General features: G+C 40.6%; 1 non-coding gene across 1 annotated transcript; it reads left to right on the forward strand.

Moving 5' to 3' along the window:
* Nucleotides 1-3,877: 3,877 nt before the first annotated feature.
* Nucleotides 3,878-3,983, forward strand: LOC118492872. Its single transcript, XR_004894873.1, has one exon. It is a non-coding gene; the product is annotated as a small nucleolar RNA R71 (small nucleolar RNA).
* Nucleotides 3,984-24,940: the final 20,957 nt, after the last annotated feature.

The raw sequence follows: 24,940 nt of genomic DNA on the forward strand, positions 1-24,940 counted from the left end.
ACAATTGATGCAATTCCGGGCATACTCACAAGAATCCTTGAAAATCGTGGGCAAATAAAACCCACTAGCTAACACCCGATAACCCGTCTTGTTCCCACTAAAATGCCCACCACACGCCGATGAATGAGCATGAATCAAAATCTCTAGAACTTCCGTTTCGGGAACACATCTTCGTATCACTTGATCGGCCCCGATTTTGAACAAGTCGGGATCGTCCCATATGTATTGCTTCACTTGACTAAGAAATTGTTGTCGTCTCTTCCTAGTCCAATGACTTGGAATTGCACCCTTAGCCAAATAATTAACGTAATGGGCATACCAAGGTGCAACATAAGTAGAGACGGCCAACAAGTGTTCATCGGGAAACCGTTCATTGATTTCACTTGGGTCATCAACACCTTCCAACGGGATTCGGGACAAATGATCCGCAACAACATTCTCACATCCCTTTTTGTCCCGAATCTCAAGGTCGAATTCTTGTAGCAAAAGCACCCAACGAATCAACCGGGGCTTCGCATCCTTCTTTTCCATCAAATATCGGACCGCGCTATGATCCGAATACACTATCACCTTGCTCCCCCAAATGTAAGATCTAAACTTGTCCAAGGCATACACCACCGCTAATAATTCTTTTTCGGTTGTGGTGTAGTTGAGTTGCGCCTCGGACAAAGTTTTGCTTGCATAGTATATCACCACCGGCTTCTTATCGACCCGTTGACCCAAAACCGCTCCAATGGTCGTGTCACTAGCATCACACATAATCTCGAACGGCTTTGACCAATCCAGTGGTTGCAAAATAGGAGCCTTCACCAACTGTTCCTTCAAAACATGAAACGCTTGCAAACATTCGTCAGTAAAATCAAAAGGAACATCTTTTAATAACAAGTTGCATAAAGGTTTTGTAATTACACTAAAACCTTTAATAAACCTTCGATAAAATCCCGCATGTCCCAAAAAAGATCTCACCCCCTTAACATTCTTTGGTGGGGGTAAAGATGAAATTACCCGAATTTTTGCTTTATCTACCTCCATTCCCCGGTCCGAAATGACATGCCCCAAAACAATACCCTCTTGAACCATAAAATGGCTCTTTTCCCAACTTAGTACCAAGTTTGTCTCAACACACCTTTTTAAAACTTTTTCTAATTCATTAAGACAAGAGTCAAAACTTGGACCAAAAATGGAAAAATCGTCCATAAACACTTCAAGAGATTCCCCAACCATGTCCGAAAATATACTCATCATACATCTTTGGAACGTGGCGGGGGCATTACATAGTCCAAATGGCATTCGCCGAAAAGCAAATGTACCATATGGACATGTAAACGTGGTTTTGTGATGGTCGTCTGGGTGAATAGCAATTTGGTTATATCCCGAATACCCATCCAAAAAACAATAATATTTTTGACCGGAAAGTTTCTCAATTATTTGGTCAATGAAGGGTAACGGGAAATGGTCTTTTGAGGTAGCCGCGTTTAATTTCCGATAATCAATACACACTCGCCACCCGGTTACCGGGCGGGTGGCGATTTGCTCACCTTGTTCATCTTTCACTACTTGGATGCCGGATTTTTTAGGCACTACCTGTGTCGGACTTACCCATGCACTATCCGAAATGGGGTAAATGATCCCCGCATCCAACCACTTGATGACTTCTTTCTTCACCACCTCTCTCAAATTCGGATTTAACCTTCTTTGTGTTTCACGGGTCGGCTTTGCATCCTCACTTGTAATAATCTTGTGCATCACAATGCCTTTTAAATCGGCTATCGTCCACCCAATTGCCGCCTTATGAGCCTTCAACACCCGCATCAATTCTTCCTCTTGAGCTACCTCCAAGTTGGAAGCAATGATTACCGGTAAAGTGTCATTCTCCCCCAAAAATGCATACTTTAGGTGCTTTGGTAGCTCCTTCAACTCCACACTTGGTGGACTTTCCAAAGAAGGCTTGGTGCCCGAATCGATTTCCACCGGTAATGTATCCGTTTGGTAAGTCCATGGTGGACTTCCTTCCTTCACCGCGAGAGCTTCTTGCTCTTTCTCTTCAACCTCTAACTCGCATGTGTGAACCTGCAAAGACATATCACAAACACAAGAACCCAAAATTTCTTCTTCGAACACCTTCGGGTCATAACCATCTATAAAATCTGCTAAGAAACACTCATCACCATACACATTAGTACCGTTAGTAAAAACATTCAACCTCATTTTTCTATTACCGAATGTCATGTCAACTGTGCCATAGCGACAATCAATAATAGCATGTGTGGTGTTCAAAAATGGCCGACCCAAAATAACATTTTGTTGTTGAATTGGGTCCGCGGATGAGTAATCTAGCACAAGGAAATCAACGGGATAATAAAATTCATCAACTTTAACTATAACATCCCGTACGATACCCCGGGGAAGTTTATGAGACAAGTCGGCTAATACAACCGTTGTCTCAACCCGCTTCAATGGACCAAAATCGTATTGGTCATATAACCCCCCCGGTAGGATACTTACTCCGGCTCCAAGATCCAATAATGCCCTCGTGGTTTGAAAATTTCCAACTTGAATATTTATTAAGGGCGTTCCCGGATCTTGTAACTTAGGAGGAAGGTCTCCTTTCAATACCGCACTTACCCGCTCCGTCAAATCTACCAATTTAGGCACTTTTTGTTGCCTCTTTTGAGTACACAATTCCTTTAGAAATTTGGCGTAAGCGGGTACCTGTTTAATAGCTTCAAGTAAAGGAAGATTAATTTTAACCTGTTTGAAGACCTCCCACATTTCCTCTTTTTGAGGACCCCGTTTTGAAATAAAATTTTTTCTACCCGGGTCTAATAAAGTCGAAGGAAACGGTACTTCACTAGACCCCTCACCCTCATTTACTTTTTCTTTTTCTTTAATAATTTCGGGTCTTTCAAAATTGGGTTTTTTAGAAGAAACAATGGGTGGTTCGTTTTCTTCCTCACTTTCTTGACCCGTTATATCCTCAACCACCCCTTCAACCAAATCCGGTGAAGGATTGGTTTTATACTCTTTCCCACTTCTCAAAACACTCACATGATGAATATTAACATTGTTACCTCTTGACGTACCATGGGATGGATTTACCTTAGTGTCGCTTGGTAATTGACCTTTACCCTTCTTCAACTCGGACACTTCGGTTGCAAGTTGACCCATTTGAGTGGTCAAAGTTTGGATTGCTTTGTCTCGCGCCTCATCCTTTTGTATGCGTGCGTCATCCATTTGGTTCCTCTTTTGCATCTCCGCTTGCATACTCTTCAACATTTCCATCATTTCGTTTCCACCCGAAGACCCCCCTTGTTCTTGACCCGCTTGGTATTGCCTTTGGTATCCTTGGTTGTTTCCACCTCTATATCCACCTTGATTATTGTAAGGTTGGCGCGAACCATAATTCCCTTGGCTACCTTGAAAGTTCGGGTTTGATTGATTCGAAGGGTTCCCATAACGAAAATTCGGATGGTTTCTCAACCCGGGGTGATAAGTGTTAGAATTCATATTGTAATTTCTACCACCCCCTCCTTGACCTTGAATGGCATGAACTTCTTCAAATTGCCCTTCCACCATTCCTTGGCAATTTTCCGCCGCATGACCTATTTCATTACACAATGCACAAACATCATAAATTTTATTAGAAGTTTGTATGTTACCATCATCAACCGCATGCACTTGTGTTCGGGTAACGGCCGGTCGTGCTCTCCTTGAAGCTTGAGCCTTTCTCTTTGAGGTGATCGCCATTTGTTCCAAAAATTCCCAATCCTCATGCTCATAGTTTGTGCCAAATGTCCCATTTGTAATGGACATCAAATCTCGTGCATCTTCGGCACACAACCCTTCATGAAAGGCGTTCATTAACTCCCAAAGCTCAATCCCATGGTGTGGACAATTTTTAATCATCATGTTCAAGCGCTCGAATGCTTCATGGAACATTTCGCCTTGTTGTTGTTGAAAGCTCCTCAACCCTTTTCTCGCATCATTGGTCTTTTGGGCGGTATAGAATTCGTCCAAGAATGTTTGTTGCATCTCCGCCCAAGTATAAATAGATGCCGAAGGCAAAGTGTAGAACCACTTCTTTGCCTTGTCCTCCAAAGAAAATTGAAATAGTACCAACTTGATATCATCGGCCGAAAAACCTTGACTCCCAAGAGTATTGCAAATTGAGTCATAGGCCTCCAAATGGAAATAAGGCTCCTCCGTTGCTAGCCCCTTATATTTCGGCAAACTTTGTAAAGAATTGGTTCTTACTTCAAAAGTTCTCCCTTGGTTGTTATGAGGAATAACCACCGGTGAAGGATTGTGCGTTATCACCGGTCTAAAATGTGCTTCAATTCCCCTTGCATTTTCCCTAAGATGCCTCCTTGGCACACCAAATCGACCTCTTGGACGAACTTGACCCATTGGCCTTTGCATGGGCCCTTGTGGTACCATTGGTTGTTGAATTGGCCTTTGAATTTGCGGTTGCACCTGTTGTGGTCGAACTTGTTGCAAAGGAACCGGACGTTGCAATTGCGGCCCTTGTGGCCTTGGCCTAATATGTTGAGGTATGAATTGTTGTTGTTGAACCCCTCCAACATTTGGAATCACTTGTACTTGGCCTTGCGTATAACCGTACTCCCCTTGCTCTCCATCACCCCCATAACCATATCCTTCTTCATCAAAACCTTCAAATTCCTCATAACCTTCATCATACCCATCTCCTTGAATTCCCGATGATTGCCCAAATGGAATAGTCGAGTATTGGAAACCCGATTGATTTGGTGGTCGATACGGTGTAGCATGGACAATAGACGAAATTGGTGCCATAGTATGGCTCGAATATGATGGACCCGCACCTGGAAAAAAATGGGATAATGGTGGTATAGTAGTGGAAGGGTTAAATGTGACGGTTGGTTCTTCTTGGGTAGTAATGGGTTGTGTGGTGTTGGTTGGTGTAACCTGTTGAAGTATGGTGGGTTCGGTAGTATTTGGTGGAATAGTAGTATTTGGTGAGGGTTGAGTGGATGTTGGTATGAATGATGAGGTAAATTCACCCGTAGTGGGTGGTGGTGGTGGATCCATAATGTATCGAAGTGGTGTAATCGGTGTAATTGGTGTTGTTGGTGAACTATTGATTGTATTTCCCTTAGCAAAATTCTGTTTGCTCGCAAAGTTCGCTCGATTTCCGGATCAAACGCCAATGGTGATAGCTTGTGAGAGCTCCTGGTACGCATGCACCTGTAAATACCTGCACACTAACACACCTCGCGTAAACCAGAAAAATAACAAACTTAAAGCAAAGACAAAAGTAACACACGTTGCGCACTACTCCCCGGCAACGGCGCCAAAATTTGACGTGATGTCGTGGTCACGCAAATTTAATCCCAATAACAACTATGTAAATAGTGGCAAGTGGGTATCGAACACAGGGAGTTTGTGGAAAATGTGCTATTTGCGATGCTTCTCTAAGTTAACTAAATTAAACTAATTGCAAGAAAAATAAAATTCACGAGTTGTTTGGATTTGATTGGTTTTAAAAAACTAAGATTACTTAACTAATTTGCAAAATGAAGATTTGAGGTTGTAAACAATTTGGAAATAAACGGCTATCTTTAGTATCCGGTTTGCTTCAACTTTTGTGTTAACATTCACTAGAAAGAACTACATAGACATAGTTCATGTATAACCAATTGCAGTGATGAAAGGGGACGAAGTACTCAGATTCCGAGAACGTGAGGTTATCACCCGATGATCAATCAACCCTTACCCAAACCTAACTATACCCATGATATCCCGATTGCCAACGGCACCAAGAACGTATGGTTTCTAATTAGTTCAACGTAAGAATCAACACGTTACTAACAAGTAATTATACACCATAACAATCAATTCAAACGAAGAGGAATTGTTATTCTAGAAATATAGATAAAAACACAAAAGTTTACCACAAGCCTTCAACATAAGATAACCATTCAAAGTATCTAGCCACTCATGGCTTTGACTAACATCACACAAGAAATGGAAATATTGTTCACCAACAAAGACAAGACAAGAATTTAGTGAAAGATTGTTCCAAGATGATTCTAGTGAAAGATTATTCAAGAGATGTCATTCCTAGCTTCCAAGTGCTCCTTATATCACCTTCCATTCGTTTTCTTCAAGTAGTAACCGACCAACATGATTAGTAACCATAAAATGTCTTCAAAATGACCATTAATGCGGAAGTTACATTTTTGGTTCAATCGGCGCCGTAAGCTACGCCGCTTACCGTAGCTTACGGTGGTCAGCTCATAGGAACAGCCAACATAGCACCGTAAGGTACGGCCAGCCGCCGTAGCTTACGGTGAGCATCAATCTTTTACGCCCCTTTGTTCCTGTCTTACGGTACTGATTCTGGCAATTGTTAGGGTACCGTAGCCTACGGCAGAGGCCGTAGGTTACGGCCCTGAGTGGCTTTCTGCTCTCATTTCCTTCATTTCACTTGGTTCCCACACGCCTTGATCAAGCCAACTTCTAGTTTCCATTCAAGCCCTCTAAAACCCGCATCTTGTACACTTTAACACCTGCACCATCGTTAACTTGTGATTACCTAATTCACGCAAATAACCGGATAAAATGTAGAATGTGCGTTATGTTTAAGCCTTTTAAGGGTTGTCCTACGGACCACCCGTCAGTAAACGACTAAACGAGGGTTATACACATATCTTTATTTGTATAGAAAAGTACGGTTTTATGAATTGTTGGTGAACTTGGGAATGGAAATTAGTTAAGACCATGCATAGTGTTGTTCAAGTTCCTTTTTAGCGAGTTTTCCGTCGTATGGACACCATGTCAGCATGATCATTTCTAACCAAAAAAGGGTTAACCATTATTTGAATCACTCTGGGAAGGATTTTTACCGCATTCACGCTAGGGGTGGTGTGCATGGGCGTTAAATGGCGTGACTAGGGGTTTTAACGCCCCATTACACATGGTCTAAGTAACAAGGGTTGGGTGATTGGTCCTCTTGGATGTTGTTAAGTCGACTTGGATTGTCCTGGGGGGTCATATGATGGCATCGCAGATCACTTGGTTCGGCCCAAACCACACACGCTTTTGAATCGTAAACTTGGAAAGTGAGCCCACTGCCCACATGATTGGATTGTTTTCATTTTCAAAGAAAAAAAGAAATGAGGACGTATCATGGAGATGATTGCATGTGATTTGATTTGATGATATGGGTTGAAAGGGATGCTAGGTGATTTCAACACCTCTCCTCCCGAAATCTTGCGGTATCGTTTGAGAGCTGTAACGAACTGAATAAATACTGATCGAATATCCGCCGCAATACGACTAATATACTATGAAAATATAGAAGCAAAGTATTAAGACAATGTCAGTGAAAATATAATGTATTTCTATGTCTCTTTGTAATAAAACCCCCGTGAGTCAGCCGTCTTTTCTATCAATGTTAGAATATAGAAATACCTAGCCGGTGACGGCTGACACACAGGATTGTAAGAGCACCAAAAAAAAATCCATGGGTTTGCCACTGAAATATTATATCAAATAAAAACATCAAGTTTTCTAATTTTCCAAGGTCAAAACGATGCACAAATAACGACTATATATCAATGTAGTTCTAGTAGCTCATACTTTCGACCACACGTGTTTCACGAATCTAGTTGTCATGGACAATCTCAATTAAGGTATCTTCCTGTAATGGCAGCCAAATTCGGCTTCCATCTAGGTGGATTCACCATACTTTCCTCCCCAATATCGCCACATCAGCGGCCAAAAGAATGGCTTGGCTGGGCTTGGGCTTGGGCTTGTAGGTCGTGGACTGGATAATGGACGTAGCCAAAGTGCCAAAGGACTTGTTTGGACCGACTTGGCAGACCACTGGCCGGTTTTGTATATGTTCATGAGCTTCTTAGTTAGCGAACCCAGGTCAGCCAGAGACGCGTTAAATTTAAGCTTAGAGTTGGGGAGCATGATGTGGATTTGACCTAATCCGAGTTGATGGTCAAGAGAGTGGTACCAAGCCAAGCCTGATTGGATAGTATGGATCATAAAAAAGTGCTTGGATTCGGCTCGGAAAACACACACTTAATGTCCATGTGTTACAAGATGTACGTTTTTTTTTTTGTAAGTTATAGTGGTGGAGTAATGTAAAATAGAAATATGAAAATTGTGTGTTGGATCAGTTCTGTTTAAACATAATGGAAAACATGAATTACATACCTGTTACAGCAGATAGGCCAGCAGAGAATCCAGTCAGAGATGCAGCCATGGAGTTCGACATACTTGTCAGAATGATCTGGTTCCTCCTTAGGGTGTAAAGTTATGATGGTGATGAACCGAAACAAGGGAGGTTTCGGTTGGGAGAGAGAGCCGATTGTGATGTTATGAGGGTTGGTTGATTCACTAAATTGTGTAACCCTTAAACTCTCTAATAATCTCCTTATATATACACCCAAGAGGAAACCCAATTAGTTAATAAGGATAATATGGTCCATCAACAATTACCAACTAATTACCAACTAATTATTAATAGGTTATTAATATATTTTGATGTATATAATATAAATGATTATAATGGCTACAAGATTAAATATTATAGTAATAATATATTAGTCTCACATTCTCCCACTTAGCCGAGTAATCATTTATCATGAGTATTAGATGAGTCTGGCCAGGTGTTAACACTCATTTTAGCCTTAAACCAAGAACTATAGCAGAGAAATACAGCCGTTGAATCATCATTCGACTCAGGTGTAATGCCCATAAATTTAAAATCATTATTCTAGAAATAAAAAGAATAATAGACCACTAGAAAACCCTAATTAAGACACCAAGTAATTCTGCACAACCCCTGAAAATTTCAGAGCAATCAGAATCAGGATCAGGACCCCTAAAACTCAAGGGGGGGTAAACCTTAGTTGACGATTATCTACTTAAAACGTTGTCTAAATATAATTGGACCAAATTTCTGACCAATCAAGGCTTGTCCCGTGAGGAGCAAGCAAAAGAATTTTCGGTGTCCCTTACGGACCGTAAGGGACCAGGCTTACGGTCCGTAAGCAGTGCCAAATTTGTGTATAAATAGCAGGCTTTGGGACTTGCTTCTGTGCACAAAAACGATGCTCAAATTCTCAATTGACGTCGAGTTATACTTCTTCCACTACCCAAACACACACACACCTCGAAACGCTGCCGCAATCAGGGTAATAACTCGATCGCTATTACGATTCAACGTCCGATCGATTATAACTATCCAACGATTGTCTGAGTGCTGCTCAAATTGAGCTTCTACTTTGATTATTCGTCGTGATTTCAACTTGAATATTTGAGTGCTGTTCGAATTCGGACTATGCTCTGTTATTCGTTGTGAATCCGATTGAATTATTAAGTATTGCACTTGATAATAGTTGTGAGGGTTTGATCTCGTGAATTGACGTAAATGCTGTATTAAGTTACTAACCTAGTTTGTGTGCATGTTATTAGGTGAAAAGATTAATCAGTAGTCGAAACTCTGCCCATATAAATCTAAAATATTAGCACAAGGTAGCTTTATTTTGAAGTTATTAAGGTACGGATCCTTACCCCACTCTTTATTGCTTCATATTCAAATTGTTATAAAACCACTAAATTACTATATCTGTTAAAAACTCCTCACGTCTTTGATTATCGATTCATTTGACAGTCCGTTCGATTCCTATCCTAATCATTTGATTTAGCTTTCATGTCATGCGATAGTATTATGTTATACCCATTATCGCATGTTCCCATATATGTTCCGTTTTGTTATGAAAATAAGTTTTATAAGTTATGTGAATAAGACCATTTGTACTCTGATACCCTGAGTATCGCTTCTCGTGGAGTGTCCCACGAGCATGTTGTTGTGGCATCAACATCATGTGCTCCATCCGTGACGGAGAGATCAGTGTACATAAGGCTATTAGGAGGCGTATGGATCGATCCTAGGATTTAAGTATAAGGAGGTGGATAACGGGTATGCCAATTCGCCATCTCATGTGATAATTATGTAGGAGTAGCTACCTGTGTATTGTCACGTTTTAAGTTTGCTCATGGGTACATCCGTAAGATATGATTATGAAATTATGTTCTTGCATCGTATCATTTTCGCATAAGGTTCCATCCGGATAAGATTTCATATAAAGCATTATTTGTTATTTGAGCCTAAAATTCCGTACTGAGCATTCGGCTCATTCCGTAAACTTTTTGTATATACAGGTCCACAGGTTACTTTGGGAGGGGAAAAGAGAGAAGAATAAAGCCTAGGAATAAATCTGAAGCTGTTAGTTAATTAAGATGAATGTCTCCGCTTGTATATTAATCTTAATTTTAATAGTCGTGTGGTTGTATCCTTATCAAATAAATAAATGGAATTATGACTTTTGTTTATGTTACCGTTATTGTGACACGTCAGCCCTTCCGGGTTGGGGTGTTACAGCTATGGTATCAGAGCAAAGGCTCTTTCCTGTAGAAAACTTGAAGATAGTAATTAAGACCTGTGAGGAATGGGTAGATATCTATGATAGGATTCAACTTGATCTCTTATTTGGTTTAACTCCTATGTCTATTCTTATAGATGCCTCCTCGTCGTCCGCCACGTAGGAATACTCGTACTAACCATGAACGTAACAACACTTCTTCGAATGAGACTCCAGTTGATCCAAACATAATTAATGCTATAAACCAGGCTGTTGCTGGGTTGCTTCCAAACCTTGTTGCCCAAACAGCTGAGGCCGTTATTCAACAAACTCGTCATCCAGAACGCACTAACACTAATCCAACCTCTGGTGGTGAAACTCGTGAGAATACCACTAACAATATTACTTATAGTATAGACATATGGATTAGTAAATTCCAAAAACAAAAGCCGAAATCCTTTAGTCATGCTACTAATCCAGTCGAAGCAAGAAACTGGATAGCTCATGTTGAAAAGATCTTCGGAGTTCTTGGAGTTCCGGAGCAATACAAAGTTAGACTGGCTACCTACAAATTGGAAGATGACGCACAAACTTGGTGGGAAGGATATAAGCAAGTCAAAGGAGGGGATGATTTTGACGCTAATCTTTCATGGGTCGACTTTCGTAATATCTTTTACGACAAGTATTTTTCAACCGCTGATAAAGAAGCTTATATCAGGGAATATGCAATAATTCGACAGGGGAGTGATGAACCAGCCTCTGAGTTCATTACTCGATTTTCAAGGTTGGCTAGTATTGTAGGAGATGTTGCAGGATCAGCAGAAGTCCAGGCAGAAAAATGCAAGTGGGCAGTTAATGATCGAATTCGGAAATCGATCATGTACATGAAATTTAAGGATATCACCGAAGTTGCTGATGCAATCAAAACTTTTGAATTCGAAAGGAAAGAATTCCTATCTCGAACTGGGGATAATAAGAAGATAAATAGGGAAGGCCAATTTAAGCAAGAAATCGGCCAATCATCCACTACGCCACAGCATCAAGATCGTAAAGCGCAAGGAAATCAAAACTTTGGAAATCAAGCACGTCCATGGCAACCTAGACTTCAAAACCCGAGGCCTGCTCAAAACCAGATTCAGTTGTATGCAGAACCTATTAGAGCTCAACCACTAAATCAACAAGTAAACTCGAATCAGATTACATACCCTCTATGTAATACTTGTGGTAAGAGACATCAGGGCGTATGTCACCGAAGTAAAGGAGCATGCTTTAGATGTGGCCAAACTGGACACATGATCAAGGAATGTCCTAAGAAAGATACTAAGAAGAATAATCAACCCAATGTTGGAGGAAGAGTTTTCGCACTTTCTGCTACTGACGCTGCTAATATTCCAGGTACTGTATCTGGAACCCTTCAGATTGGTGAACGTAGTATCTATGTGTTATTCGATACAGGAGCGACCCATTCTTTAGTATCCCACTCGTTTACTAAGTATCTTCCGATAAGACCAACTCTCTTAGATCATACTTTAACCATTTCCACTCCCATAGGAACTTCATCCGTAATCACTTACGTATATAAAGATTGTCCGATCCGTATTGAATCTATTGTGTGTAAGGCAGACCTATTTCCAATACATATGTGTGACTTTGATGTTATTCTAGGAATAGATTGGTTATCTCGACACCATGTAACTATAGATTGTCATTCTCGCCGTGTTATTTTCGGTGATCTTCATCATCCTGATATTATATATCAGGGAACTCAAGCTCATAAATCTCTTAAAATCATCTCTGCGCTCAAGGCTCGAAAATCCATATCAAACGGCTGTGCTGGATTCCTAGCATCGATTAAGGATACTTCTGCTAGTATTAAGAGTATCGATAGCCACTCCGTTGTTCGTGAATATCCTGAGGTATTTCCGGATGAACTCCCGGGATTACCACCCGATCGTCAGTTAGAATTCACCATCGACTTGATCCCTGGTGCCGAACCTATTTCTAAAGCTCCCTACCGTATGGCCCCGATGGAACTGAAGGAGTTGAAGGAACAATTGCAAGAATTATTAGATCTAGGATTCATAAGACCCAGTGTTTCACCTTGGGGTGCTCCGGTCTTATTTGTGAAAAAGAAAGACGGTAGTATGCGTTTATGTATTGACTACCGAGAGCTGAACAAGATTACTATTCGTAATCAGTATCCTCTGCCTCGCATTGATGATCTTTTTGATCAACTTTAGGGGGCTCAGTTCTTCTCAAAAATCGACCTGAGGTCTGGGTACCATCAGCTAAAGGTCAAGAATGATGATGTTCCCAAGACCGCTTTTCGTACTCGATATGGTCATTACGAATTTTTAGTTATGCCCTTTGGGCTAACTAATGCACCCGCAGTCTTCATGGATTTGATGAATCGCGTATTTCACCAATTCCTAGACAAATTCGTTATTGTCTTTATCGATGACATTCTGGTGTATTCTAAGAGTCGCGAAGAGCATGAAGCACATCTACATGTAGTACTTGGAACCTTGCGGCATGAGAAGTTGTACACGAAGTTTTCCAAATGTGACTTTTGGCTTAGCCAAGTGTCATTTCTAGGTCATGTCATATCAGCAGAGGGAATTATGGTAGACCCAACAAAGGTTGAAGCTATTACAAAATGGCCAAGACCCACTTCTGTTACCGCAATACGAAGTTTCTTGGGTCTTGCTGGCTATTACCGAAGATTTGTTGAAAGATTCTCGGTAATTGCTTTACCACTCACAAAACTCCTAAGGAAAGGGGTGAAGTACTCATGGAATGAGGAACAAGAGAAAAGCTTTGAAGAATTAAAGGAACGACTCGTATCCTCTCCGATACTCGCTCTCCCTTCTGGATCAGGAGGTTACCAAGTCTACAGTGATGCCTCAAAGAAAGGATTAGGTTGTGTGCTAATGCAACATGGGAAGGTTATCGCTTATGCCTCCCGTCAGTTGAAGCCTTATGAAGTTAACTATCCTACACATGATTTAGAACTAGCCGCAGTCGTCTTTGCACTTAAGATTTGGCGACACTATCTGTATGGTGAAAGTTGTGACATCTTTACCGACCACAAGAGCCTCAAGTATATATTTACGCAGAAGGAGCTAAATATGAGGCAAAGAAGGTGGTTAGAACTTTTAAAAGATTATGACGCAAATATTCAATACCATCCAGGCAAAGCCAATGTTGTAGCTGACGCATTGAGCCGAAAGAATTCCGGGACTATATCTTGCCTACAAATTCAACCTCATATTAGGAGGGATCTCGAAAGGATGAAGATTTGGCTTCAGGTTAGTAAATCTGATGGATATCTAGCTAGAATGCAGACTGAACCCGACCTAACCCGACCTCATATCCCGGATTAAAGATGCACAAAAGCAAGATGGAGAACTTTGGGCAATTGTGCAAAATCTCGAGGTGGGTAAGCAATCTGCATTTAGTATAGACCATCAGGGGGTGATTTGGTGCGGCAAAAGACTTTTTGTACCCAATGACTCCACCCTTCGTGAGTCATTGTTAGCCGAAGCTCACAGCTCACCATTTTCGATTCACCCAGGATCTACCAAGATGTATAGAGATTTAAGATAGAACTTCTGGTGGAATGGCATGAAGGAAGACGTTGCTCGATACGTAAGTAAATGCCTCACTTGCCAACAAGTGAAAATTGAACACAAACGAGCAAGCGGTCTGTTGCAGCCATTGGATATTCCCATATGGAAGTGGGATGAGATCACAATGGATTTTGTTACTGGTTTACCTAAGACATTCAAGAAGAATGATGTTGTATGGGTTGTTGTCGATAGATTATCAAAGTCAGCACATTTTCTACCAATTCAGCAAGGATTTTCGGTTAATAAGTTATCCGAAATATTTCTTCAAGAAATTATTCGACTCCATGGCACACCATCTTCCATTGTTTCCGATAGAGACCCACGTTTCACCTCACGATTTTGGAAAGGTTTTCAGGCAGCTTGGGGGACACGACTAAAGTTTAGTACGGCTTTCCATCCACAAACAGATGGGCAGTCAGAACGTACGATTCAGACCTTGGAAGACATGCTCTGAGCATGCGCACTTGAATGGTCTGGAAACTGGGATGAATATCTATGTCTTGTTGAGTTCGCTTACAACAATAGTTGGCAAGCAAGTATTGGCATGGCACCTTTTGAGCTTTTGTACGGTCGGAAATGTCGCGCACCATTATGCTGGGATGAAGTCGGAGAAAAGATTATTGAAGGGCCAGAATTAGTTCAGATTACAAATAAAAAAGTCACTATAGCCTGAGAAAAACTGAAAGAAGCTCAGAGTAGACAAAAGAGCTATGCAGATCAAGATAGACGACCCCTCGAATTTAAAATTGGTGACCACGTATTCTTAAAGGTATCACCTTGGCGTGGTGTTCGTAGATTTGGAATTAAAGGGAAACTTAGTCCCCGTTTCATCGGTCCATTTGAAATTCTTGAAAGAATTGGAGAAGTGTCATATCGACTGGCGTTACCGCCTCAACTCTCTCACATTCATAACATTTTTCATGTATCCTCTTTAAGAGGATATAATTATCATCCACTCCATGTCATTAGTTATCCGTTACTTACAATTCACGAAGATTTGTCCTACGAAGAGGAACCAGAAGCCATCTTAGATCGACAAGAAAGGGTTTTGCGTAGGAAAGTAATTCCGTTTGTTAAAATCCTTTGGAAAAATCACTCTGAACACGAAGCAACATGGGAATCAGAAGAATCAATTCGTTCTTTATACCCTAATCTATTCTCGCAATAGAATTTTAGTCAAGTAACAGTAAATCTTGCTCTTTGATATATGTTCATTTGTTTCTGTTTACGGTCATTTATGCTTTACCCTATGTATTTTAGCTATGACTAAGCATATCTATGTAGAAAATATCAGTACTAATAGCCACTCTAAGTATCTAAAAACTTTTCGTACCGTAAGATATTTTATTAAGATACGTTATAGAAGGACCATTAGGGCACATATATAAGGTAATTGACAAGTATAGTCATGACTTTAGTTATGAATTTCAGATACACATGTGTGGTTAGGAGATTCTGGTTATATAAGTTAGTAACTCTGCTATGACGGAGAGATCAGTTCACGGAGAGATCAGTTCACGGCGTCTCTTAAGTACAAGTGTGGTACATAAGGCTATTAGGAGGCGTATGGATCGATCCTAGGATTTAAGTATAAGGAGGTGGATAACGGGTATGCCAATTCGCCATCTCATGTGATAATTATGCAGGAGTAGCTACCTGTGTATTGTCACGTTTTAAGTTTGCTCATGGGTACATCCGTAAGATATGATTATGAAATTATGTTCTTGCATCGTATCATTTTCGCATAAGGTTCCATCCGGATAAGATTTCATATAAAGCTTTATTTGTTATTTGAGCCTAAAATTCCGTACTGAGCATTCGGCTCATTCCGTAAACTTTTTGTATATACAGGTCCACAGGTTACTTTGGGAGGGGAAAAGAGAGAAGAATAAAGCCTAGGAATAAATCTGAAGCCGTTAGTTAATTAAGATGAATGTCTCCGCTTGTATATTAATCTTAATTTTAATAGTCGTGTGGTTGTATCCTTATCAAATAAATAAATGGAATTATGACTTTTGTTTATGTTACCGTTATTGTGACACGTCAGCCCTTCCGGGTTGGGGTGTTACATCAGGACCCCCATTAGTCATACTATAGCCTCAATTTAAAACCTAATAGTTATGATCAAAACACTTATAAGCCCTTTAGCGTCTGATTTGTATTTATATTTGTCTATATGTCATTACACCGGCAGAACATATGTTAGAGACATACAAAATCAAACTGAGGAAATTTCATTAATTAAAACATAAGCTAGTACAATATGCCATTAAATAAGGTCTTTAGTAAGTCCCATATTCGATACATGTTCTTCGAAAACTTTAGGTGGGAGACCTTTAGTCATCGGATCCGCAAGCATATCTTTAGTACTAATATACTCAATACAAAGATTATTTTCCTCAACTCGTTCACGTACGAACAAATATTTTGTATCGAGATATATACCAGCTCCAGTCGAACTGTTACTGTTCGAGAAACTAACGGCAGCTGAGTTATCACAGTAAAGCTTCAATGGTCTAGAAATGGAATTAACGATTTTGAGTCCAGTGATCAGATTTCTAAGCAACATTCCATGACAGGTTGCGTTATAAACAGCAATGTATTCTGCCATCATTGTGGAAATTGTAGTTAACTGTTGTTTATGACTCTTCCATGAGATAGGTCCGCCTGCTAACATAAAGATGTAGCCCGAAGTGGATTTCTTGTCATCTTTGAATTTGGCAAAGTCAGAATCAGAATAACCTACCACTTCTAAGTGATCACTTCTTCTATAAGTCAGTTTATAGTCTTTCGTCCCTTGCAGATATCTAAGGACCTTCTTTGCTGCTTTCCAGTGATCTAGGCCAGGATTAGTCTGATAACGGCCTAGCATTCCAGCAATATAAGCTATATCTGGGCGAGTACAGACTTGAGCATACATCAGGCTCCCGACTACTGACGCGTAAGGTATCTGGCTCATTTGCTCCTTTTCAACATCTGTTGTCGGACACTGGAATGAACCGAAAACATCTCCCTTAACTACTGGAGCGATAGAGGGTTTGCACTGTTGCATGTTGTAACGTGTAAGGACACAATCTATGTAAGTCTTCTGAGACAATCCTAAGATCCCTTTGTGTCTATCTCGGTGAATTTTGATGCTAATGACGTAAGAAGCATCTCCGAGATCCTTCATGTCGAAGTTATGCGAGAGTAACCGCTTCGACTCATGCAACATGTCTAAACTATTACTTGCCAATAGAATATCATCTACGTAAAGGACAAGTATAGTAAAGTTACTCCCACTCATCTTGAGGTAGGTGCATTGATCCACTTGATTCTTCATAAAACATTGCCTCTTCATGACTTCATTAAACTTGAGGTACCATTGACGTGATGCTTGTTTTAACCCATAAATGGATTTCTTCAACTTATCGACTAGATGCTCCCGACCTTCAGGTTTAAAGCCTTCAGGTTGTTTCATGTAAACATCTACGTCTAAGTCTCCATTAAGGAAAGCAGTTTTGACGTCCATCTGATGCAGCTCTAAATCAAAATGAGCTACTAGGGCCATAACGATCCTTAATGAATCTTTACGAGAGACAGGTGAAAACGTCTCTTGATAGTCAATTCCCTCTTTCTGAGTGTAGCCTTTTGCAACCAATCTCGTTTTGTAGCGTTCAACGTTCCCATTCGGATCCAATTTTGTTTTGAACACCCATTTACAACCTACATGTTTAACACCATTGGGTAATTCTACCAAATCCCAAACGTCATTTTTCTTCATGGATTCAAGCTCATCAATCATTGCTTTATTCCATTCAGAAGACTGATCACTACTAATGGCTTCATTATAAGAGATAGGATCATTAAGCTTTCCAGTATCCATTTCAGTAAGGTACGTAACATAATCATCCCAATTAGTAGGCCTTCTTTGCCTAGATGACCTCCTGAGTTGATTATCGGGTTCAGCGTTGTCTTGGTTTTGAGCGTTTGATGTGCCTTCGTTATGAGGTATAATGGGTTCTGATTGTGGAGATGGAGTTTGTGCAGTGGCTTCAGGTGCAGTTGCATGGGGTACAAGAGGAGTAAACGGAGTAATGGTAAGCGACGGGTCTCCCCCCCCCCCCCCCGCGTCTTGTACTTCTTGCAATTCTTCGTAAGGGTTGGTACTGCTCCCACTGACCTTGAAATCCTCCAGGAACGCAGCACGCTTGGTTTCAACAATACGGGTGACATGGGAAGGACAATAGAAACGATAACCCTTTGAATGATCTGGATACCCGATAAAGAAACAGGTAACTGTTTTAGGGTCAAGTTTCCTTAGGAAAGGATTATAGAGTTTTGCTTCAGCAATGCAGCCCCATACTTTCATATATTTAAGACTCGGCTTCCTTCCTGTCCAAAGTTCATATGGAGTTTTAGGGACAGACTTAGAAGGAACTCTATTAAGTATATGAACAACTGCTTTTAACGCTTCAGTCTAGAGGAATAATGGTAAATTAGTGTTGGCTAACATACTGCGCACCATGTTCATAAGGGTACGATTTCTTCGTTCAGCGATGCCGTTCTGCTGAGGTGTACCAGGCATGGTGTATTGGTTCACAATCCCCTGGCCCTTACAAAACTCATAAAATGGACCAGGAGCTTGACCCACATCAGTATGTCTTCCATAATATTCACCGCCTCTATCTGATCTCACAACTTTAATCTGACGATCTAATTGCTTTTCAACTTCAGCTTTATAATCTTTAAAAGTTGTAAGAGATTCAGACTTTTCCTTAATAAGATACAAGTACATGTAACGAGAATAATCATCAATGAAAGTGATAAATGAAGTATGTCCTGTTGTGCCAGCGATTTGGTAAGGACCACTAATGTCAGTGTGAATGAATTCTAATAAATTAGAACTCCTAGTGGCACCTTTCTTATTCGCTGATGTCATTTTGCCTTTAAGACATTTGACACATGTTCAAAATCAGTGAAATTGAGAGGAGGTAAGGCTTCATCCTTTACGAGACGATTTAATCGTTCTCTTGAGATGTGGCCTAAACGTTGATGCCACAACATAGATGAACTCTCTAAGTCTCGTTTCTTTTCCATCTTTGTGAGTGATTCATTTATATTATATGACAACAAAGATTTGGAAAAATTATCATCTAGTTCTAATCTATAGAGACCACCATCCAGAATGTCAGTACCATAAACAACGGAATCATAGAGAATAAAGAGTTTGCGATGACCATGAGAAACGACAAAACCGTCCATGTCTAACTTTGGTCCTGATACAAGGTTCCGAGTTACCTCAGGAACATATAAGCTATCATAAAGTTTAATACATAAACCAGTTTTCAAAAATAATTGTAATGTTCCTATGGCCTTCACTACTAATTCCCGATCATCCCCAACTTTAAGTGTTCTTTGGTTTCTTCCCAGCTTCCGGATTAAAAGGAATCCCTGAGTAGAGTTAGTTACATGAACCATAGAACCAGAATCAAACCACCAAGAATTAGCAGGAACATTTAAATTAAAGGACTCAAGTATCATGAAAAAATCGTTACCTTTCTTAGCCAGCCACTCCTTGAAGTCAGGGCATTCCTTTTGCTTATGTCCTGTTTTCTTACAGAACTTGCAATAGGGTTTGCCTAAGGAGATCTTAGAACAGCAGTACTTTGAGTGGTAAGGTTCGTTGGCTTATTCTCTCTAAGAGCATAATCGAAGTCTAGCAATCCTAGTGTAAGCATGAGGGCATCCTTCCATTCAGCAAAGTTATCACCAGTCAAAGGTGGAATCCCGCAATTGGGTGCTGATAGTGGAAATAAGATGAGCAAGTTATGATACTAAGAAAGAAGTCCTAATGTGATCTAAGGGCATGTTATAATAAGGCAGGCATAAATAATGACCATTTTAATTATGAAGCTGTGATATTGTCTATTACTAACATCAAAATAATAGACTTAGTTAAAAAAAAAAACTACTTAAACGAAGACAAATCAACTTTGGCCAGAAGTGTAATCATTTAAGTATGTGTGCAAAGTAATCGTGACAAATCAGCTTTGGCCAGAAATGAGACAATCACTTTAGTTATGCACTTGTCAAGCATGCTAAACATAAATGAATTAAATCAGCTTTGGCCAGAATTAAGACATTTCACGTTTGTAATGCATACTCAACATAGCTTTTATAATACTTGAACAATAAATAGATGTATTAAATAGCTTTGGCCAGAATTAATACATCAGAAGCTCATTCAAGTTAAGCTATTGTTAGGGCTGGATTTTTATTATAGGTGATCCTTACACGTGATCCTAACCAGTGATCCTTGTTTCTTTGGCAGACAGTGATCCTCAGCCGGACTTCAGGATCAGGATCATGGGACATTATAGGATCCTCATAATAACGATCATCTTCGCTTAATGCAATGTTATTTTTGCAGGAATATCTAGCAGGATACGCTCTAAGCATCATGATCAAGGGACGCGTCTTCACAATTATGGCAAGAGCTTAATCGGAGATAGACGTTGCACAGGATATGGAAACATGGCTTAATTTATGGGCGGCAATTTAGGCTAGATTGTCTTTTATTTCTAAAGGGGTAATGAGCTGATAATTAGTCCTTTTACCTAAAATAGGTCACCTACACTTGTATAAATACCACTCTCCATCATTTGGAAGAGAACACACGACATACAACGCAACTCTCACACACTTAGACACCAAAAGCAATAGTGATCCTTGTACTCAGCTCATTATCATCCAAAGTTGTAACCATTTTGTTCTTATATTGAAGTTTGGTGATCGGTAGTTGCCATCACCCGAGGTTTTTTATGCCGGAGATCATATATTGATCAAGGGCTTTTTCCTCGTATAAATCATTGTGTCTTTGCATCTCTATCACGAAAGTGATCCTTTACTTTTATAATTAACCAAGCATCATACCCCAATTACATAAAGTTTGGTTACATTATCCTTGTGTGATTTTTGACCAAAACAGTTTGGCGCCCACCGTGGGGCAATTGGTGCTTCATTCATAAGAAAATCTTTTGTTCGAAATCATTTCAAAGAGTTACATGGCTTCATCATTGAAGAACACGTCCACGGCGATGTCTGCAGTCACCTCATCACAGACCACTTTGCCTCCTCCACCGGCAGGATCTCAGAAAAATACTGAGAAGAGATCAACTCCCACTTTCTCTAAACCTCCATCTTCTTCTGCTATGAATTCTTCTATTCCCAGTACTAGTGATGTATTTGCTTTAATTTTGCAGATGAAGGATCGTATGCAGCGGCAGGATGAGACTAATGACAGGATCCTCAGGGAAATTGGAGACCTCAAAAGACAAAAGAAAGCGGCAGAGGATCATTCCCCACTGATGCCCAAATCCTTGAGCTTCGATACTCCAATGATCACTTCCCAGCCATCAGGGATCCCGGACGTGCAAATCATAGGGGAGTCAAGAGGATTACATCTCAAGTCGGCAGCAATGACTCAGACATCAGGCTCACATTTTCAGCCAGTAGGATCCTATCCTCAGTACATGGGATCCTTCATGAATTCAGGAGCCTATCCGGGGGCACAGCAGTTTCAAGGATCCTACTTTGTTCCAGGATCATTCCAGGGCCAAGGATCCTCCTTTGTTCCAGGATCATCCCAGGTTCAAGGATCCTCCTTCGTTCCAGGATCATCCCAGACACCAGGATCCTTCCAGATACCAGGATCCCTAAAAAGTTTGCAAACAGGAAGTCTAGATGTCCATCAAGGGGACTTCATTCCAATGCAGACCATTGCTTCCACTGGTCCCTCCGTTGTTCCAGAATCCCAGCAATATGGGTTCCCTAACTTGAACCCAATGGGAGGTAACACTTTAAATAATTATCCTACCACTAACCATGGATTCATGCAGGATACAGGTACCAATCATGCTATGGCCAGGGAGTTGCAGAAGCTAAAAGATATGATCTCAAGTGTTCCAGGGGTAGTCAAGCCTATCCCAGAGATTGCAGATGGAAGCCACAAGGTATCTCGCTTTGCACCACCAATTTGTGATGCAGAGGTACCCAAAAGGTTCCATATCCCTACCATGAAGCTGTATGATGGCACAACGGATCCAGAGGAGCATATAGCACAATACAGGGAAAGGATGGAGATCAATCCTATCCCAGAAAAGTTGAAGGAAGCATGCTTATGTAAAGGATTTGGATCCACTCTTACGGGATCAGCTCTTAAGTGGCTGCTAAGTCTTCCCCCCTACTCTATTACTTCATTTGCTAATTTAGTTAATTTATTCAATAACCAATTCTCTTGTAGCAGAAAATTTGAAAAATTAACTAGTGATTTGTACAAGATAACTCAAACTCATAATGAATCATTAAGGGATTATATAACTAAATTTAGTAAAGAATCCTTGGACATTCCCAACTTGGATATGGCTACGGCTGTTGAAGCCTTCAAAATGGGACTGCTTAAGGATTCATTATTCTATGATGATCTTGTTATGACACCATGCAGGAATCTAGATGAAGAAAGAACTCGAGCACTCAGGTTCATCCGGCTAGAGGATGACAAGAGGATCCAGGAGAGACAAGTAGGATCCTCAAAACAGGAGAAGCAAGGATCCTCCTTCAAGAACAACAAATTCAAATCCTACCATAGAAATGAGAACAAGAATGTGCATGCTGTTGACCAAGAAGAGGATGATGAAGAATATCCTCCAATCTCAGAATATTGTTTTTCCGTTGATAATCATGAACTAATCCTTGCAATGCAGAATCTAGGTGAAAAAGCTAGGTGGCCCAGGAAGAATGATAAACCATCCGGAACTAAAGACAAGTCAAAATGGTGTGCATACCACGAGGATTTCGGGCATCTAACTGAAGATTGCATAGCCTTAAGAAAAGAAATTGGATACCTGCTAAGCAAGGGGCATCTAAAAGAATTGCTGGGGAGAAAAAAGCAAAGGACCCAGGATCCTGAAAGGATCCCCGAAAAAGCTCCAGCACCCCCGGCAAATGCACAAGTGATCAACTTTATATCCGGAGGATCAGACATCTGTGGTACATCCTTCTCGGCGGCCAAAAGACATGCAAAAGAATCAAAAATGGATAATGGAGAAAGGCCTATTAGAACATCAAGTGTTTCAGAAGGGAAGACGATAACATTTGATGAGGATGATCGCATTAACATTCAGGATCCTCATCATGATAGTCTAGTTATTACTCTCTTTATCTCTAACCATTTTGTCCGCAGGATCCTTATCGACGGAGGAAGCTCAGTGAACATTATCCAGCTTGATGTTCTGAAGAGAATGGGTATCCCAGAATCAGACATCACACCAAGATCCTCCGTGCTTGTAGGATTCAGTGGAGAAACAAAGAAAACTCTGGGGGACATCAAACTCCCAATCTACGTGGAAGGATTACATAATTATCAGAAATTTTGTGTTATTGACTGTTTATCTTGTTGCAACGTTATCCTTGGCAGGCCTTGGATACATGATATGAAAGCAGTCCCATCCACCTACCATCAATGTGTAAAGCTCCCTAGCCCATGGGGGATAATCAAGATCGACAGTGATCAGCAGGAGGCTAAGGATTGTTATACCTCATCTATGAAGCCAACCTCGAAGCCAAGGGAGCAATAGCAATTACAGTATCCTCCAAGGAATACCTTGGAGGCAAGGGAACAGGATGTGGACGAAATCCTTTTGGATCCTAGTGATCCTGAGTCAAAAATCTATATCGGGTCAGGGATCCTTGGCAAGATGAAAGAAGACTTATTATCCTTCCTCAGAAGACGAAAATCCACCTTTGCTTGGAAACATGAAGACATGACAGGTATATCTAAGGATATTATTACTCACAAACTTGGCATTGACAGGTCTATCAAACCAATCCATCAAAAAAGGAGGAAGTTTGCACCAGAAAGGAATGCCATTATCCAGGAAGAAGTAGAGAGACTACTTCGAGCAGGTATGATCAGAGAGGTAAAATATCCAAAATGGTTAGCCAATGTGGTTGTTGTCCAAAAGAAAAATGGAAAGTGGAGGGTGTTAGGGCTGGATTTTTACTATAAGTGATCCTTATACGTGATCCTAACCAGTGATCCTTGTTTCTTTGGCAGGCAGTGATCCTCAGCCGGACTTCAAGATCAGGATCATGGGACGTTATGGTGATCCTTATACTAACGGTCACCTTCGCTTACTACAATATTGTTTTGCAGGAACATCTAGCAGGATATGCTCTAGACATCATGATCAAGGAACGCGTTTTCACAATTATGGCAAGAGCTAAATTGAAGACGGACGTTGTACCGGATATGGAAACTTGGCTTGATCTAAGAGCAGCAATTTAGGCTAGATTATCTTTATTTCTAAAGGGGTAATGAGCTGATATTTAGTCATTTTACCTAAAATAGGTCACCTACACATGTATAAGTACCACTCTTCTTCATTCGGAAGAACACACACGACATACGACACAACTCTCAAACACCTAGACACTCAGTGATCCTTGTACTCAGCTCATTATCATCCAAAGTTGTAATCATATTTTTGTTATATTGAAGTTGGTGATCGGTAGTTGCCATCACCCGAGGTTTTTTATGCCGGAGATCATACATTGATCAAGGGCTTTTTCCTCGTATAAATCATTGTGTCTTTGCATATTTCACATTGAAGTGATCCTTCACTTTTTCTACAAACCAAGCATCATACCCCGTTTTCATAAAGTTTGGTTACATTATCCTTGTGTGATTTTTGACCAAAACAGTTTGGCGCCCACCGTGGGGCAATTGGTGCTTCATTCATAAAGAAAATCTTTTGTTCGAAATCATTTCAAAGAGTTACATGGCTTCATCATTGAAGAACACGTCCACGGCGATGTCTGCGGTCACCTCATCACAGATCACCTTGCCTC

Source organism: Helianthus annuus, chromosome 5 (genome assembly GCF_002127325.2).
Source record: "Helianthus annuus cultivar XRQ/B chromosome 5, HanXRQr2.0-SUNRISE, whole genome shotgun sequence".
NCBI classification, from domain to species: domain Eukaryota; kingdom Viridiplantae; phylum Streptophyta; class Magnoliopsida; order Asterales; family Asteraceae; genus Helianthus; species Helianthus annuus.